This window comes from Canis lupus, chromosome 3 (genome assembly GCF_003254725.2).
Source record: "Canis lupus dingo isolate Sandy chromosome 3, ASM325472v2, whole genome shotgun sequence".
NCBI lineage: Eukaryota > Metazoa > Chordata > Mammalia > Carnivora > Canidae > Canis > Canis lupus.
This window is the reverse complement of record NC_064245.1, coordinates 66240466-66259802: the sequence shown is the minus strand read 5'-3', so window position 1 is coordinate 66259802 and position 19337 is coordinate 66240466. Positions and strand designations below refer to the sequence as shown.

Genomic DNA, 19337 nt, shown 5'->3' with positions numbered 1-19337 from the left:
CTGATGAGGGACTCAAACCCGGGACTCCGAGATTATACCCCAAGCCAAAGGCAGATGCACAACCACTGAGCCACCCAGGTCCCTCTTAAGAAGAATCTTAAAGTCACTTGGTCTTTAGAAGGTGGATGACAAGTTGCTGAAAATTCTGGTAATGATCAGCACTAGACAGACTGGATGCCTCAATATCTTAAAAAATATACATTCATAATTTATTCATGTTGTGACCTCTTCCTGAAATGGCTTTCTTCATACTCTCTCCCTCTCTTGGTCTTTTAGGGTCCAGCAAAACAATTATTTTGGGGGTTCTCTCTTCTCTGATTTCTGAGAAGATATACTTCCCCATGCAGGGCAACAGACAAGAGTTTTGGGTTCAGACACCCATGCTCTGAAGCTTTACCAGATATAGACATATTATTTAACTTTCCCAAGCTTCAGTTTCCTGAGCTGAGGATGATATTGATGATGATGATGATGATGATGATGATGATAATAATAATGCCTTCTTCAAAAGACGTGAACAGAAATTTCACAGAGGAAGACATAGACATGGCCAACAAACACGTGAGAAAATGCTCCACATCACTGGCCATCAGGGAAATACAAATCAAAACCACAATGAGATACCACCTCACACCAGTGAGAATGGGGAAAATTAACAAAGCAGGAAACCACAAATGTTGGAGAGGATGTGGAGAAAGGGGGACTGTTGGTGGGAATGTGAACCGGTGCAGCCACTCTGGAAAACTGTGTGGAGGTTCCTCAAAGAGTTAAAAATAGACCTGCCCTACGACCCAGCAATTGCACTCCTGGGGATTTACCCCAAAGATACTGATGCAATGAAACGCCGGGACACCTGCACCGTGATGTTTCTAGCAGCAATGTCCACGACAGCCAAATTGTGGAAGGAGCCTCGGTGTCCATCGAAAGATGAATGGATAAAGAAGCTGTGGTCTATGTATACAATGGAATATTACTCAGCCATTAGAAACGACAAATACACACCATTTGCTTCGACGTGGATGGAACTGGAGGGTATTATGCTGAGTGAAGTAAGTCAATCGGAGAAGGACAAACATTATATGGTCTCATTCATTTGGGGAATATAAATAATAGTGAAAGGGGATAAAGGGGAAAGGAGAAAAAATGAGTGGGAAATATCAGAAAGGGAGACAGAACATGAAAGACTCCTAACTCTGGGAAATGAACTAGGGGTGGTGGAAGGGGAGGTGGGCGGGGGGTGGGGATGACTGGGTGACAGGTACTGAGATGGGCACTTGACGGGATGAGCACTGGGTGTTATTCTATATGTTGGCAAATTGAACACCAATAAAAAATAAATTTATAAAAATAAAAAAAAAATAATGCCTTCTTGGGTGTATGTGAGAGTCAGAGACAATATGTCTAGGAGCTGCCCCATCTTGAAAGAGTGACATTGATAACTCCTTCATGTCAGTACTGTGGTGCAAGGTCATCTTGTTCCTTAAGTGTCTTTAAATGGCATCATATCAATGGCAGTCATTGACACCTACGTCTGTGAAACTGACCTGTCTTCTCCATTTCTATTCTCTACCTAAAGTCACTGCTGTAGCTAAAACTATGTATAGCTTAATTTTCCAAGTTCCTGAAAGGCAGTGACTAAGTTTTATAGCTATTATACAAAGGTACCCAATGAATGAATGCCAATTAAAAGAAAAAATAAAGAGAAGACCATTTTAAAACTGTTTTAGCTCTCCTGTGTTTATAGTTTTTAGGCTTTAGAAAGTAAATTGGGGCTGATTTTCATAATTTTTAATTTTGCTTTTATAGAACATGCCCAAGAGGTTCTTTTCTGTGACATTTAATTAAAAATATATGCACAAACAGCACCTCATTTGATCTCTTTGATTTCCCCACAAGGCGGACATTAATGGCATATTCTGATTATAGCTAGTGAATCTCAGTTTCAAGAGGTGAAGTGACTACCTAAAGCAACAGAGCATGGACAGTGGGAAATAGGTGCTCCAGCCTATGTCTATGCCCCCACCTCCTCCCATGCTGGGCTGACTCCACTGAGAATATCCTATTTGATAACAGATGTGAAAATCCTTCACAGACTCCAGAGCAGAATATGAATGTAGAGGATTATTGCTATTATTTCTGGGGCAAGCGAGTTATAACCTCTTGTGGAATCATCTATCAACCAGGAAATCCTGTTGCTGTTCACTGAATTGTACCCTTGTGACCCAAAAGATAATGTATTTCCCAGTGTACTTAACTTAATACTATGGGCTGACCTGTACCTTGAACTGAGCTGGGTGAGTAATATTTAAATGCAGAATCTGACAGCTTATTACCCCAGGCAGCTCACTTCCCCCTGCGGCAAGCTGCCAAGCCAGGGAGGGAATAGTGGACTGTGGGGATGAATAAGATTAGGGTTGGATGGTATTCCTCCAGAACTAACCCATAGCTTAGATTTATTTTTGATGACGTGATGAAAGGAATAACTTTGTTCATTTTGATTATCTAGAGTACCCCTTGGGCCACCTCCCATAGTCACCCTTGGATTGCCAATTCTAGCTGCCCTCATGTTGGGTCAGAACCATTCCATGATTTAAAAACCCAGTGGGTGGACCATCTGACTGGAGTTTGATACTGTGGTTCAACAGGCTGCTGGATCCTCCCATGTCCACAAAAACGAAAATGTTTGCTGGACACTTATGCAGTAGGAAGGATAGGATGGGGTGTTTCTGCCTTAATCTCTTAATACTGGGCTGAAAACACAATTGAATCATTAAATTAAAAGTATGTTTGAAATAGAAGGGAGCTTAGACATCAGAACAAAACCTCTAATTTTATAGACAATGGAATGGAGACTCAAAAGGGAAAAGCAATTTTCCAAGAAGCTTGATGCCTAAATTCATCAAATTTAGATGTATGTCTCCTTTAAATCAGTAAGATGAGATATTATTTATCCCTAGTCACCCACCTTTTTTTGCTTTCATGTGTTATTAGCAACTGAGAGTGACATCTGTCCAAGTGAAGAATGACCCAAATGGACAGTGTTTGGAGAGTCATCTCCCTTCTGTATTGTAATAACAGTCAGTCAGGCAGCAAACAGGCAGGAGCAGCTCCACTCTGCACCTGATGCAGAGTTTGGAATTGTGAAAGGAACATGCAATGCTCTCAGTGTGGTGACATAATAATGTTAACACAGTGGGTAGCCAGCTGAAGAACTGTGGCATAAAGGCCTTCTAAATAACCTTATATGGTGGATTTGTATGTAATTTGGCCATCAAGTTTGGGCCTTTGCTCTTTATGTCATTCAAGGTTGACACAAAACAAACAAAAAATGCTCCTAGAGTCTCTGGATGTTTGGAATGAGTTTGAGGACACTTATTAATCACAGGCCCTCCTCTGTGGGTTCTGAACCAGTTGAAAAATAACCCAGGAGCCAGATAATGATTAAAAAGTCAGCTTTATTGCAGTTAAAACTTGAATTGGACAATAGAACTTGACTCAAGTGTCTGAAATGAACTAAACTACCCTGGAAGGCCTGGAGAATTTATGTCCCATGAGGCAAGATATAGGAAATGGAGCAGGTATAACCAAGATGGAGATGTAACTACATAGAGTTAAGGAGTAGAAAAGAGAGAGGGGAGGGATGCAGGAAGGCCCACTACTTAACTGTCTAGTGAGAGAAGATTCACTTCCTGGTGAGAAGTGGAGAAAAAAGAATGAAGAAGATGACCCTCCTTATTTTAAAGACCAAGGAAGGATCATGCAGAGGGAAAAACATTCTCCTGTACCTTCCAGAAATAGGGGGCAAGACAAGGAAAGTTGCAGACGTATGAAGCCACTGAGGAGGTGGTGGGATCCCTGATGCAGAGATGAGGAGAGGACATAGATCTCTTGGGGTTTTTCTTTGTTTTTTAATTTTTTAAAAGATTTTATTTATTTATTCATGAGACACAGAGAGAGAGAGAGAGAGAGAGAGAGAGAGAGAGAGAGAGGCAAAGACACAGGTAGAGGGAGAAGCAGGATCCATGCAGGGAGCTTGATGCAGAACTCGATCCCAGGACTCCAGAATCATGCCCTGGGTCGAAGGCAGGAGCTAAACTGCTGAGCCACCCAGGGATCCCAGTGTTTTTAAATTTTATTTTAAATTGTGACAAAATATATATATAGCCTGAAATTTTCTATGCTAACCATTTTTCAAGTGTACAGTTCACTAGTGTATATTTCTATTGTTGTGTAGCCAATGTCTGGAACTTTTTCATTTTGCAAAACTAAAATTCTAAAAAGAACCCCACTAACTCCTTATTGCTTCCTTTACCCAGTCCCTGACAACCACAACTCTATTGCCTGTCTCTATGACGTTGACTACTCTAGGGACTTCATGTAAGTAGAGTCATATTTTTTTTTTTTGTAATTAGCTTATTTTTAACTTAGCATAATGTCCTCAAATTTTATTCATGTTGTAGCCTGTGTCAGAATTCATTTTTTGAAGGCTGAATCATATTTTATTTTATGTATATGCCACATTTGGTTTATCCATCCATCCATAGATAGATGTTCACTTGTGTTACTTTCACCTTTTCTTTCTTGTGAATAATGCTGCTATGAACACGGGTGTACAACTCACTCTTTGAGACCTTGCTTTCAGTTCTTTTGGATATATACCCAGAAGCAGAAATGCTGGGTCAAGTTCTCAGTTTTGACAAAGGAAAGTGAGGTGCTGTGAAGAAGATTAAACAGAGGTTGGAGACCAGAAATTTACAGGTATGAGGGGGAAGGATGTCTTCTGGGTCTGGCAGGATTAAAGAGCTGCCTTCTAAGGGGCTGAAAGACAGTGCTAATGTTTGAAGGGCCACAAGGAAAAGTTACAGAGGAGGAAGTGTGGTTCTTGTTCTCCAGTAACCTCTGGAGGCCACAGAAAGAGCTGAAGCTTTGGGTGGGAGTGCAAGAGAGGATTCGTCTCTGTCTTCATATAGAAAGGAACACAAATGTGAAGAGGAATCAATCGGTAGCTAGGAGTGCATTTTGTTCTTAATTCTTTTACTTAATGGAGTATATGTTTGCTTATTAGTGAGAGGTAGGGATTAAAATTTATAAGATCTTTTGTTTAACTCAATGAGAGGAGGGGCTAAGTCATATATTGCTCACTTGGAAAATCAGAGTTTATCACACACGTATTAGAAGTAAAGAATTACTGTCCTAAACCCCATCTGTAACAGAGTGAAAGTGAGCTAAAGAGAAATTGTGGACAGGGCTGCCCACACACCCCTATTCTAATTCTATGCTGCAAAAAGGCCAATAATAGTGTCCACCATTTGTTTAGCTCAGTAGTTCTCAAATGAGGCCATTTTTAGTTGTCACAACTGAGAGGAGAGATGCTACTGGCAGCTAGTAGATAGAGACTGGGCATGCTGCTAGTACACAGGTCAGCCCCCGATGAGGAAGTTTCCAACCCCAAAATGTCAATAGTGCTGAGGTTGAGAAATGGGATTTGTTATATCTCCTTCTCAAGATAAAGTCTAATTTCCTCCTCACAAATACATGCTAAGACATCTAGTCTTGTCTTATTTGATTGATTAGAATGTGAGATGAGGCAAGTCTGAATAGCTTAAAGCACTGCCCAGAGAGAGTTAGTAGTACCAAGATCAGGTGTCCAAACTCCTAGGACCATTTCCCTTTGTTCACACCATGAAGGGTCAGATAAGCAGTCACTGAGATTGAAGGTACAAATACCAATGAGGAAGCTGAAAGAAGGGAATAAGCCTTTGTTCAGTGCCAGCTGTGCCCAGCAAGTATGGAGCTGCCAGGTTTAGCTGCATTTGTAACCCTTATCCATTACTAGCTGTGTACTGTAGCTCGGGGTGTCACACTTCAGAAAATTAAACAGCTTCTACAAGGTCACATTCAAACCTAGGTATATGCTAAATCTGGCTCTTGCCTCTAAAACTCACTACTTTTTTATTAGAATATGTGGGATTACAAAATAATTAGTTCAAAAGCTTCAGTAATAAGGCAATAATATCTAGACACTCCAGATTCTATTCATCCACTCAAAAGAATTTTTTTAACAAGCTAGTATGTCACAGTGCACTAGGGTTGGAGAGCTGCTGGCTCTCTGACACACTCTCGGGTTTCTTAACAGGGCAGTGTGTGTCTGAGAGCTCAAATGCTGCTGCCTGTTCTCCAAATATACTGTTGATGTGTGTATGCATGCATGTGTGCATGTGAAAACAGATCCCTCATATTTTGATGACTGAATGCCATTTGTTTCATTTGATTATGTGTCTGCAACCTGTTTATCCCAGGCTTTTTGACCTAAGTCCTTGAGGATGGACAGGGGACAAGTCCGAGTCACATGCCTTATAAGATGGCAGTCACATGCCTCACTAGATAAAGCCTGTGTGTCAGCATCTGTTCTCTGAGGCTGAGTGCTTTCCTTTAGGGGACAGGGTTTCATCATGTGGATTCCGCAGTCAGACTTGCCTGGGTTCAAATCCCATTTCTACTTATTACCGTATGGATCTGAGTAAGAGGCTAATGTCTCTGTGTCTTGGCTTCATCACCTTTAATGTAAAGATGCTCAGAGTGGACAATACCAGAGAGCAGCTGGGAAATCTAAATGAAGTAATGTTAGGAGGAACAGAATTCTTTCTGCTCCAGAGTAAGGTGCCTTGACCTCCTGGGACCTGAGATGGGCATGGAGGGGAGATTTCATTAGACAGTGCCAGAACCAATAGGGGCGGTAGTGCTCCCAGCAGCCACTGCATTCTCTGGCCCAATGGGGCAAGGGGCTGATGGAGCCAGATTTTTAAAAATATTTTATTTATTTATTCATAGAGACAGAGAGAGAGAGAAGCAGGCGCTCCACTCAGGGAGCCCAACGCAGGACTCGATCCCGGGTCTCCAGGATCACACCCCGGGCTGCAGGCGGCGCTAAACCGCTGAGCCACCTGGGCTGCCCAGATTTTAAGTGTGAGAGGCAAGAACAAATTGTCCATGGAAGCCCTCAGGACAGCAGAGGTGTTGCATTGGGAGACTCTTAGACACCCACTCGGGACTGCCAGGTGAGCAGGGGACACACTTTTAGTTAAGTCTTGTCTTTCATCATGTGAGTAAGCCAGAAAAGCAGTGGTGTCTGTCTCGACCCTTAGGGAGGCAAAACTACAGGACACAAACATAAGTTATGGCTGAGTAAAAACTAACCATAGCAATTTAGGACAGACCCAATGTCATAAATTGACCTGAGACTGTTTCAGAAGCTGTGCAATAACAGTGGTAGGAAATGTGCCCAAAGACTGATGGGTAACAGCTTCAAATCTCAGTTTCATCGCTTACAAGTGGCATATTTGGAGAGTCACATGATTTCTCTGAGCCTCAGTTTCTCCATTGGCAAAATAGAGAAAATACTATTTCATGTAGTGGCTGTGGATCTTACATAAATCAAGTCTACAGAAGCACTTTGCAAACTGTCAAGCTCTGCACAGGTTTGAGAGGCTGTTATATTATTTCCAACTAGTTGGTGCTACAGTGGATTTTAGTTGATGAGAAGAAATTCTTCTAGTTCATCTTCTACGTGGTAGGATCTTTGAACCTCATGTTCTCACTCATCAAACACCTTAAAATATGGAGACACCGAGAGTGGCAGAAACAGAAAAATCTATCATGTAATTCAAAGCATTCTTCGTTTCATTGGAAAGGGGGTGGAGAATATTTCTTTTGTTGAGCTTGCTTAATTCAAGAGGGAGAAAGAGACTTGCAAATGAGAAATGCAAATCTAAGAAGATATCCAGCAACGTGCTTGGCTTTAATAAGACCTCAAATAAGAAAATCTCCACTCCCCTCTCCTCTACACATTCACACACACAACATTATTAGGATCCAGGTTTCAGTTAAATGTCACTGTGTTAGAGATCCATCTCAAACCTATTCTATCCTACCCTACTCTACCCTGCCATATCCTACCCTCCCCTACCCTGCCATACTCTACTCTGTGTTACTGTATCCTATACTACCTTACCATATCCTATCCTATCCTATCCTATCCTATCCTATCCTACCTTTCCTACCATATCCTACCTTATCCATCTCTATCTTATCCTATCCTACGCTACCTTACCCTGCCCTATCTTACTCTACCCTATCCTACTGTATCCTACTCTAACTTATCCTATTTCATCTCTTTATTTATTTCCTTCATCATTGAAATTATCTTATTTCTTGATTTATGTTTGGTTGATTAACATATTATTTTCTTAAAACAACATATTATTTTCTTGTGATAATCTCCATAAGGGAAAGTTTTATTCTCCTCAATAATGCCTAGCTCAGTGGCTCATGATGGGAACTTAATAAATATTTCTTGAAGGAGTGAATGAATTCTCAAATTTCAGAAGTGTTGGTGGCCAGAGACAAGGGTAATAGGACCACTGTTTACAAGAAGTGGAAGCTGGGGCAGAGATGGGGCAGCAGAGGCAGGAAGTATTGGAATAGCCTGCACAGGAGGGATGGCTATTCTGGTTTGCTGGGACAAGGAGTCTGTGGTGGTGGTGTTGGGGGGCAGGTAGCAGCAGGCCTCTGCATGGCAGGCAGCAGATACGCTGGCCCAGGACTCCCAGTGGTACCACTGCGAGCCTCCAGTATGCATAGAGGCCAAGAGCACTGAGAGCTCTAGCATGGAGAGCAAGCATTGATGTCTGAGGTGGGTGGAGGGTTGCAGAGAGAGGTGGAAAGAGGTGGAGGGAGGCTGGAGGCTGTTCAAAGACCAAACTAAGAGGAAATGACAAATGACCCTTTCATTGATCTTTTTCTAGACTGGTGGCCTGGAAAACAACTCTCATTCAGAGTTTAAAAAAGGCTTAAAACACAAATGTGAGTCTTGCCCCCAAAGTCTCTTAAAATATCTAATATTTTAAATATATTTTTGTGTTTATGAATTAGGCACTGGGATAAACATCTTACCCACATTAACTTGGCTAATGCTCCCAACAGCTGCTTCCTCTCATGTTCCCATTTGACAAATGGCAAAATTGGGGTTCAAAGAGCTGACTTGACCTGCCCAGGCTAATAAGTGGTGGAGCTGGCACTGGAGACCAGGCAGTCTGACTCCAGATTTGGTGCTTTTAAGCCTATCTTTGAAAATTGCATATAAATTGTCTAGCTTTGATTGATGACAACTTTTTAGAACCATATGAAAATATCAGACTTCTTCATGGTTCTGTTTTGAGCCCATTTTTATTATTCTCACATGACACAGCTTGCAGAGGATGACCTCAGTCACTCCCTTTGAATCGGCCCCACACATGTGATTTTGAGCTTCAGATTTCTGCATCCAGCTAGGTGCCACCATCTTCTCCTGACTGTCCTGTAGACACTGCCACTCAGCCTGTCTGTAACTGCATTCATCACTGCCTCCTCAAACCTTCTTTCTCTCATATATTTCCTGTCCTAGTTAAATGACATGCTCCTCCAGCCAGCTTCCCAGTGAGGAATCTGAAAATTAATTTTCAACATGTCCCTTCCTTCCCACATCGTAAAATGTCCTCCTTATGCTCCTCCAATATATTGAGTGCATTCCAAATGATGTTGCCTTAGGTTATTATTGACTATTATAGATGTTTTTTAGCTTGTCTTTTTATCTCTGATATTTCCCTTCACAGATCCACCATACTTAAACTTACTAGAGTATTTTTTAAAATTAATACTAAAATACAAACCAGCTCCTAATATGCTTCTGTCATCAATTCCTACTCAATTCCTAGAGCCTACTAGCTCTTGGCAGATATTTTTCTGTTTCACAGTTTTGAAAAATATACCTATGTATCTTGTCTCTTCTCTCCTCTTCATCTTTCCTTATTCCTTCTGTGAATTTTCTTTAGCATCTTCTTTATGCCAGGCTCTGAAACTAACAAGAGAACATTTATAATCTAAACAATACTTTCATATAAGTTGTATCATTTATTTCTCATGACACTGTTGACAGGCAGGTAGACTTAACTCTATCTTACAAATGGGGAATATGGGCTTGGTCAAGTGCATCGCCCAAACTCACAGAACTGGGGAGTGCCATGACTCCTCCTGGGTCCTTGGCTTTCAAGTCCTGTTATTGTCCTGCTCTCCAGCACTGCTCTTTGAAGGCTGGTGCCTCTGCTACTTTGCGCTCCTTTGTAGCATTCCAAGTCCTCATAATATATTGTCAATGCACAGAGATCTTTGATTCTATGAAATCAGGACAATGGTGTTCAATCAAATGCTGGTGGGGGGCAGAAGAACACAGTGTATAGAGAAGACTCTACTAGTTGCAGACATTCAGTATGTTCTGGGAATGAGTCAGTCTATATTTCTCAATGAGAGAAGGGCTTCCATTGTCCTGGCTACTTAGCCAAGTGGAGGGCAGTGAACAGAGCTTCTCCTGGGGCTATTGGTGACTTTGTCTCACTAGACTGTGAATACCACAAATACCATTTTTCTTTGTGTCTCCAGTACCCAACACAGATATGGTCTCTCAATAAATAGTTGTCTATTATATGGATCAATGCTTAGGAATTTAGAGATGCAAGGGCTGCACTGAGTGAGCATCTTTCCAGACTGAAGTCTCCCAAATGACAGCCCCCCCCCGTGCAGTAGATGCACACAATAGATCTATGTAACAAGTTGCACATGTTTTGTGACATTTGAATCATATTTATGTTCTCATTTATTATTTATTTGTTCTTTATTATTCATTTACTATTATTACCATCCCTGATTTTACAGGTGAAGAAATTGAAGCTTAACGTGATCAACATCTGTGCTCTGGCTTAGGAATTAGTGTCAAAGATGAACTTGGACATAAATACTCAGATCCCAGGTTCTTGGGTATGTGGTCAGCCCTTCCTGCCTCCATATCTAAGGCTATTTCTGCTTCTGGAGCCAAACAACCAAGCTGTAAGGAGACTGCGGATGAGGAGGTAACCAAGTGCCTGCAGCCAGTCGTGAGGTGAATGCAAGAAGCCTGGTAGGGAAAACTTTAGTAGAGCTGCCGGGAGAGAAGGAGGGAGAGAAAGAGAGGGGGAAATTAGAAGAATCTCCTGAGAGCTGAGCTGAAGAGGACGGCAGTGCCCAGGACAGGAGAAGCCAGACCGATTTCTCTCTGAACCGAGCTGAGAACACTCACCATACATTTCAAGTCCACATTTCAGAAGGAAAAGATATAATACCCTCCTAAATCTGTTCTCTCTTCCTTTCCAAAACGAAGGTCAGCAGGGGAGAGAAGTAGCATCTGAGATGCTAATGAAAGAAAACCCAGATGACTGCAGAAGCAATTTAAAGATTTGCCCGGATTTGTTTCGGCCCCCGTGGCTGTGCCTTCTACTTGCAATTCCTCCTCAGTGGTCTGGATGGGGAGATAAATACATTTTTTAAAAGTCCAACATTCAGGCACTTTTGAAACTAGGGAAAGCGGAACCTGGGAGGCTTAAAATATTAATCATGTATCCAGGCTTGCCAGAGAAAAGAGGATGGCGTTCTGCAGGTGTAATGCAGAGAGAAAATCCCCTCCAGGAACGAGTGATAGGGAAGGTGGATTTCACCCATGTGTGCACCAGACACAGATGGAAAGTTGATTTATACTTAATGCAGACCTAGATTCAAAGGCCCCCTCCTTAAAGGGATAGCAGCAGGCTAGAGGCATCCCTTTAGGACACTCTGAGACCTCATTAGACTATCATTAAACAGCCAACAAGGCTCTGCTCTGGCAATAGGCTGAGTCCAGAGACACAGATGAAAGGCTTTAGGAATGTTGGATTACAAACCAAAGCATGAGCATCCAGAGGTAGCAGTTTAATGGCAGGATTCCTATGTTCCTGCTCAGAGCCCAGGAGAGAAAATCATCAGAGCACATGGGTTGTGATTTCACTCCTATCTCTTCAGAGCTCTGTAGTGGCTCAAGGAGGGCAACTTGCTGGGAGTTCTTCGTCTTATCCAGGAACCTCTGAGCTTATCCACTGTTCATCCCCAGGGCTCCTTCAACAAGCCGGATTTATTTCCTGTGCTCATCTTGGTTTTCTTATCACAGGCCCCAGAGACTCACTTTCTTTCTGATCTTCCAAATGGCCACCACCATGCACCAGTTTGTTTTCCAGATCAGCTAAATCGGCTCCCTGCTTTTGTGCTGCTAAGGATGAGAGTCCACAGGATCTTTTTTGAATTAAAGATTTTAATGTCTCTTCCTACAAGGAAAAGTTATAGACATAATGAGACTCCCAACAGTAGGGAAGTAACTAAAGTCCTAGAATTTTAGACTTCTTAAGAGTTTAGTTTTTGATCTTTGGACCCTGTCTTGATTCTGGGGTGTTTCTGGCAGTCCCCAGGATGTGACACTGTTTATCTTGCCTAAGTTGTACGAAATCCTCTACCACTTTTTCACTCCTGAAACTCGCCCCATATTCTTAAAGCAAAATAAGCAGCTCACTGTTCCTTGACCTTGCCCACAGCCTGTTTCAAACTTCTATGCCTGTATTTGCTTTAAACGTCTTTGTTTGAAACCCAGCTTCTTCTTTTGAAGAAGCTTCCCGTTCTTTCCTCCCATTTTCCCATCTATATGGAAGAATCCGTAAGTACCTGTCATGAGTAAGCTCAAAGCATGTGCTTACCCTCCACCAGAGGACAATTACATTACTCAGGACTGGGACTTTAATTAACAGAACCTAACATGATGTCTGGTACACCATACGTTCCTCCTTTTAAAGAGTAAATGGATATCCTCTAAGACTGATGAATCACTGACCTCTACCTCTAAAATCAATAATATATATGTTAGTTAAGTCAATTTAAATAAAATTTAAAAAAATATATATATATTCAAAAAAGTAAATGGATTGTGTCTTTGTGTAACTTTCAAGTTTTCTCATGACTCCAAAATGACTTAGTTTTATCAGATCAGCACTGGACTTGGGCACTCAGGTTTGAGCGTCATCTACTAGCTGAATGACTGTGAGGATTTTCTTAAATTTCTCTGAGCCTTAGTATACTCACTTAGGAAGTAGAAAACATCATACCTCCTTCAAAGTTTATTTTATTTTTTTTCAGTAGAGGGCAAATGGGGAATACATTTGAGAGTTTACTTCTAGAAATGTTATCTATTTGTGTAATTTCTAAGACCAGCCCCAATCTGCAGTTAAAATTTCAAAAGAGAAACTACAGAGTCTTGTGTGTTATTCCCAGAGGCTGGACAGTGTTTAGCAAAATTACCTCTCAGTTTGGTGCTCATCACCATAGCACTGGACATGCACAGTACAAAATCAGAGTCTTGATTTGTCTGCATGCTGAGTCAGGGCAGAGAAGGGTACATGAGGTGCCACTTCATTTGTAAGAGGAGTAAAGGTCTTTAGAATCACAGGTTGCTTGCATCACCATTCATTTTTGATCTTCAAATTATTAGAATTGACTCAAACTTTATCCACTGGATTGTTGCACTTGCCCAGTTCATTGTTAAGATTCTCAGGATGCTTTAGAACAGGATGGCTTTGTTCCCCATGCAACATGCTTGACCACAGTGCTCCGGGCTTTGGGTCCCAAGACTCTGGTTCTCCAGGCCATTCTTCTCCAAACCCCACTTCCTCATAGGCACCATGTATAAAGGGATCCACCAGATTTCCAATGGCATTTTCCTTCCACCCCTGGCTCCCTATAAAAATTCTGAATCAGTTACACACACACACACACACACACACACACACACACACACCACATTCTTCTTGTTTTTCCCAATGGTCCATGAAATATCAGATAGTAATTTGGAAGGACCCAGAAGCTGGCAAGCAAAAAGGCTTTATCCTTTCCTCTCCTTCCATTCTTCTCTGCTATAAACATCCATAGAGACCTGTCCCTCCCATCTTCATCAGGATGCTGAAGTAGGCATCTTGCTACAGGACAAAACACACAAATACCAAATATGAAACCACAAGTTAAGTATTCAGTAGGTCATTGGTGCTCTACATTGATTAATAGTAAGAAATACAATTGATATAGGAAGACAGAAAGTTTGGGTCCACATTTCTAGTTCTTTCTTTCCCTAGGAGACCTACATGAAAAGGCAAGTCGTAATCATAACCTTGCTTAATGTGAATGCAATCAGAACAAAGACCATGAATTAGATTTGGGAGTGTAGTGATATCATAAGATAGTCTGACATCTCCATCTTCCATTTGGAATGCTTTTGCCAAATTGGAATAAAAACGAGTTCTCTTCTCTCTTAAAAAGATCCATGGCTTCAAAAACCTCAGTTGGTAAGATCAAGCTCTCAGAAAAGGACGGGTTGAGGAAAACAGTTTAAAAATTTCACCAAATACATTTAAGTGACAGAGTGAATAAGTATTCTAGAAGATATTCACTTGCTTTAGCAAGCCAGATTCATGACAATAAAACCTTGTTCTAATAAATAAACTTCTTCTGGAGGACTTTCCTCCTTGTTCAGAAAATATTGTTGCAGCATTGCAATCCACAAGACTAAATATTTCACCAGCTTTATGTTGTGCCGACTATACCTCTCTCAACTTTTTAAATCAGCTTTTCCTGCCATGATATTTATTGGCTTTTGTACTTGAATTGTGTTTTTGCATTCATTGTTTTCATAAGTCTGAGGACAGTGCCTGGTCATTTCATAAGTCACAAATGTATTGTGGGGCCCTGGTCCTATGTTGGATGGATTTAATTTAATTTAATTTGATTTTTATTTTTTTGAAGGTTTTATTTATTTGAGAGAGAGACAGACAGAGACAGAGAGAGAGTGCACAAGCAGGGGGAGGGGCAAAGAGAGAAGTAGAGAGAGAGAATCCTCGAGCAGACTCCCTGTTGAGTGAGGTCCCCAACTCAGGGCTCTATCCCAGGACTTCAAGATCATTCCCCAAGCAGAAGGCAGACACCTAACTGACTGAGCCAGATGCCTTTGTTGGATGGATTTTAGACAAGGTAGTCCAAAGACATTTCCCTTTGGAGTTAAGTTTGAGCCACGAAGTGAGGGACAGCACCATGTAAAATTAGGGAGAAAGGAATCCCAGGCCATGAGGACAGACATTGTATAAACAGCAAGAAGTCCAGGGCAGAGGGGACTGAGTCAGGGACAGAGGTGCAGGGGGCTAAATCATGTCAGATCTCAGCAGCCGTATGAGGGATTTGGAGTTTGTCCTCTAATCGATCGGTGTCATGACAGATTCCAATGCACTGGATAAGTAGCATGACCTTGAACAGGGCTTCATTCTCTTTTTCTACATTTCCATGCCAGTTTCCAATTTCCAAAAAAGTTTTTCTGTAGATACCTTAATATCTTCATTGAGGCTAGCCCCAATCCTGGGGCCTGGGGCTCAAGGTCTTTGCGAGATAAATTTGCATATCTTGTTTTAACTGGATTAATTTCTAGGCTTAACTCTTGGGAGGACAATCCTTCATTTCCTAGTTCTGCTTCATTTCCTAGTTCTTGGGGAGCATATCATTATTACCTTCCTACCTGTGTACCAAGAACATAATCATGCACACAGGTGCTTTCAGGATCCAGGCCAATGACAACAGCAACAATAGCAACAAAAGATTTAAAAAGAATGCTGCTTGGAGTCCAGGTGTGTTGGAAATGCTAAAAGCAGAAGTCAGACAGAAAACACTCAGCATTCTCAGAGAGGGAGAGTTAGAAATAAACACTTACGTCATCTCTTCCCTTTCCTGCATTGATGCGGTCCAGACGGATGATGGCCCAGCATTTTGGATTTGTCTGGTTTCCTCATTAATTCTCCTCTCATTTCTGTTTTTATTATCTACAATGACAACAGCACACTATCCCTAGGCGGCCTCTAAAGTCATCTAACTGTCATTAGAGCAATAAAGACTCTCATCTTTCTGCACAGTAAACAAATTAAACAGCTCCTTGGTGTCTAAACCTCTTGATTAAAGCATCATTGTCTTATAATTACTACTGTCTTTTGAGAACCTACTGTGTGCTAAGGATAGGTTCATTGCTTTACATGTTATTTCACTTAATCTTTGCAATGACACTTCCAAGCTAAAAATCATTGGCCTGCTACACAGAACTGAAGACTGAGAGCAGTGAAATACTTGCTCCTAATCAAAAGTCAATGTGTAGCCAACCCACAGACCCGTGGACTTCTATGCCAGATCTTCATACTCATACACCTGATGCTCTATCCACATTCATGCTTCTCTGCTACTGTAGACTGTTCTTGGGATTTTCCCTCTCAGTGGCTCCTCACTGACATATATACACACTCACATTTGCTTTCTCTTCTGAGAGCTTGTCTGCAGAATCTTGAGAAGATCCACCTTCTCCCTCCTTTTTTTCACTCTAATCTTTAGAGTCATAGACTATCATTGCTGGAGGGGACCTTGGAGATTATTTTCTCTGCAGGTTTCCAATCTTCAGTCCCCAGGTAGAAGACTTCAAGCTAGTTTCAATATCCAAAAATCTCTACTTAAATCACAGGACTGTTGTTTGATTTGACTACTGAAATATAAAGTTGGACAATAATTATTTGATAAATACAATTTGCCTAGTAGAAAGCGTCACAAGATTTGGCTTCATATTGGGGTAAGAGGGAAAGAAAGAATTCATAAAAAAATTATTGGTTAAAAAAAAAGTCTCAGAAATATCACCGGTTTATTGTTGTGTTCTCTTTTATAGAAGACTCAGCAGATGTCCATTGGGAGGAAAAGTGAATACCAATTAAGCTTCACTGGTTTGGAAGAGATTTTAAAGCTTATGTTGTCCAACTATGATACATTTCTAGCAAGTGGTAGGCCAGCCATTGGTGGAGTATTATTGCTATTCCAAGCACCCTCTTCCAATTTAATAGCACTGAGTGCTAAACGTTTGTGATTTTCTGTAGTTTTTGCCCTTCTGTTCAAATCCTCTGGAGCTCCACACAATGGTTTTCTTCACTCCCGTAAGTGATGCCTTTTAAGCATGGAGATATAACAGCTGTGCACCCGCTGCTAGATATGCTAGTATCAGCAAAGTGATTATTGACCCTTCCAGTTCCCTATGCAGACCATGATCAGTAAGTCAATTGCTTCCCTCAACAATGCCCATAGGGCCTTGGCTCTTTGTTTTCTGCTTCAGCCTCATGCCCTAAAATTACAGATATATATAGCTATCTGAGCATTTGCTTATTGCTTAGTACCCCTTCCTTCAAGAATATTCTCTTTCTTATTTTTCCCCCAGATTTGTCTCCTCTGGAAATCTTTCCATCACCTTCCCCCCAAAGAAAAACTAGATAAGTCTCTCTAATCCCTGGTTGCACTCAATCTCAAGTGTTTCCTTGCCTGTAACACTCATTTGTGATTAACCATTTATTTTTCTCTTCTCACCAGGACTGTGGGATCCAGCCTTAAAGCCTAGTTAGCACTTGATAGAGACTTAAATAGATGCTCTGCGAAATGAGTGAATGAATGTATGAAAAAAAATGAATGAATGAATACATGGTATGGGATGTTCCTGTGCTTGTCCAAGTGCATTCATTAACCCCTCAACTTATATTCTCTCTTTATCATGGCAGTAGGTAGGTGGAGAGTTGAGAAGGAAGGCAGATGGGGCTCGGGAGGAAATAACAGGGAAGAGTAACCAGGAAAGAGATAAACACATCAGAATCAGAATTTTATGGGTGAGGAAACTGAGGCTCAGAGTAACTAAGTCATATGGTGGAGACTGGAATCTCATTTCATGGGTTCTGGCTCTGCCCTTTTTTCTTGTATCTTGTGAATATTGCAGCAAGTACATTTTTAACACAGAGACAAAAACACACTGGCTCATTTCCAAGACAATAGCCTCATCATCAGAGTCGAAGGGTCATTGGTTGAAATTTTAAAAATTAGTTCTGATTTAAATCCAGTCTCTCACTTAGAGCAATGACTCAGGCTAATTTTGTGGGCGGCATGTTTTACTTTGAGATTTCTCATCCGATCTGTTCCCTGTTCTCCTAGATTACATAAGGCTAAAATGAATTCCGTGACTAGATCCCAACTCCCTAGGGACCAAAATAATCACTGTTCTGTTTTCCATGGGAGATGAAGATATATATTAGGATTTTAACATTTTTTGAACATCTACTTTAAAAACAAGAGACATCCGCAGCAGGTGGGGCTTGCAAATGATATTTCTAATCAGATATTCATCCAGAAAGTAATTAACTTTAGGAAAGTATCTTCCCTGTAAGGCCTCAGAGACTTGTAAAAAGACTTCCTCACTCTCGACTCTCTCTGAACACACTTTGTTTTTGCCTCGCTCTGTGTTCCAGAGTCCAAAGAGAAGATGAGAGGCAAGTCCTGCTGATAAGAACGCTATCACATTATGGTGTCTCAGAGCTGCGAGGCAAGAAGTCTGTCTTCCACTTGTCCCTCTCCACCCCAATCCCAGCACCCTCAAGATGGTGCTTTCTCATGTTTTGTAAATTGCTGACGGCTCTGCCAGGTTCTTCGGTTTCATCTGGCTCATTGCCTTGGCTTCTTTGTCACTCCTTTTAGGAAATCCAAGGGAGAAAGAGCTAAGAATCTGTGTTTTGAATTCAGATAGAAATGAGTTCAAACCCTGGGTCTGCTACTTCTGAGCTATGTATGTGTGGCTTAGTTGTGACCTCCTTCTGAGTCTCAGTTTCTTACCTCTGCCTGGACTGTTATAGGACTTTTGAGATGATTCATTGAAAAGGTTGCAAGAAAGCACTCAGCTTGGTGCCTGCTTCCTAGAAGTTGCTAAGGAGTGCATTTATTCCCTGCCCTATGTACATTCTCTCTCTTTTTGGTAAAAGAAAGTTTGGATATAGTTTGGCTAGGATATTAGCTTCTCAGGACTGCTGTTCAAAAGTCCCACAAAATGGGTGTCCTGAAACAACAAAAATTGATTGTCTCACAGTTCTAGAGGCCAGAAGTCCTAAATCAAGGTGTTAGCAGGGTTGTGCTCCCTTTAAAGCCTTTAAAGAAATTCTTCCTTTCCTCTTCCTAGCTTCTGGTAGTTTGCCAGAAATCATTGACATTCCTGGGCTTGCGGTTGCGTCAACTCCAGTACCTACTTTTATTGTCACATGACACCTTCCCTGTGTCTCTCTGTCTTCACATAACAGTCTTCTTACAGGGGCCCTAGTCATATTGGATTAGGGGTTCACTCTACACCTATATAACCTCATCTAAACTAAATAACACCTGCAATGACCCTGTTTCCAAATAAAAGTGCTAAGGAGTTAGGACTTCAACATATCCTTTTTTTTTTTTTTTGGTGGTGGTGGGGGGGGGTAGGTGGACAGCACAATTCAACCCATAACAAGTTAGTACTGAATTTTATGCTAAAATACTCTAGTCTCTTTAGTCAATAT

The 19337-nt window shown here is 41.3% G+C and overlaps 2 long non-coding RNA genes across 3 annotated transcripts in view; one reads left to right on the top strand and one right to left on the bottom strand.

Annotated features, from left to right (window-relative positions):
- Nucleotides 1-3117, bottom strand: part of LOC112653754 (uncharacterized) — a 44217-nt gene extending 41100 nt beyond the window's left edge. The window contains exon 1 of the long non-coding RNA XR_003132487.3: nt 2966-3117. This is a non-coding gene — a long non-coding RNA (uncharacterized LOC112653754). The remainder of the gene's footprint in view (nt 1-2965) is intronic.
- A 369-nt stretch (nt 3118-3486) lies between these two features.
- Nucleotides 3487-10969, top strand: LOC112653753 (uncharacterized). 2 transcript variants are annotated; one of them, XR_007409921.1, is made up of 6 exons: nt 3487-3578; nt 4317-4377; nt 4643-4758; nt 6832-7058; nt 8805-8862; nt 10747-10969. It is a non-coding gene; the product is annotated as an uncharacterized LOC112653753 (long non-coding RNA). The 2 variants fall into 2 exon arrangements; XR_004814505.1 differs by lacking the exon at nt 4643-4758.
- The last annotated feature ends 8368 nt before the right edge of the window (nt 10970-19337 follow it).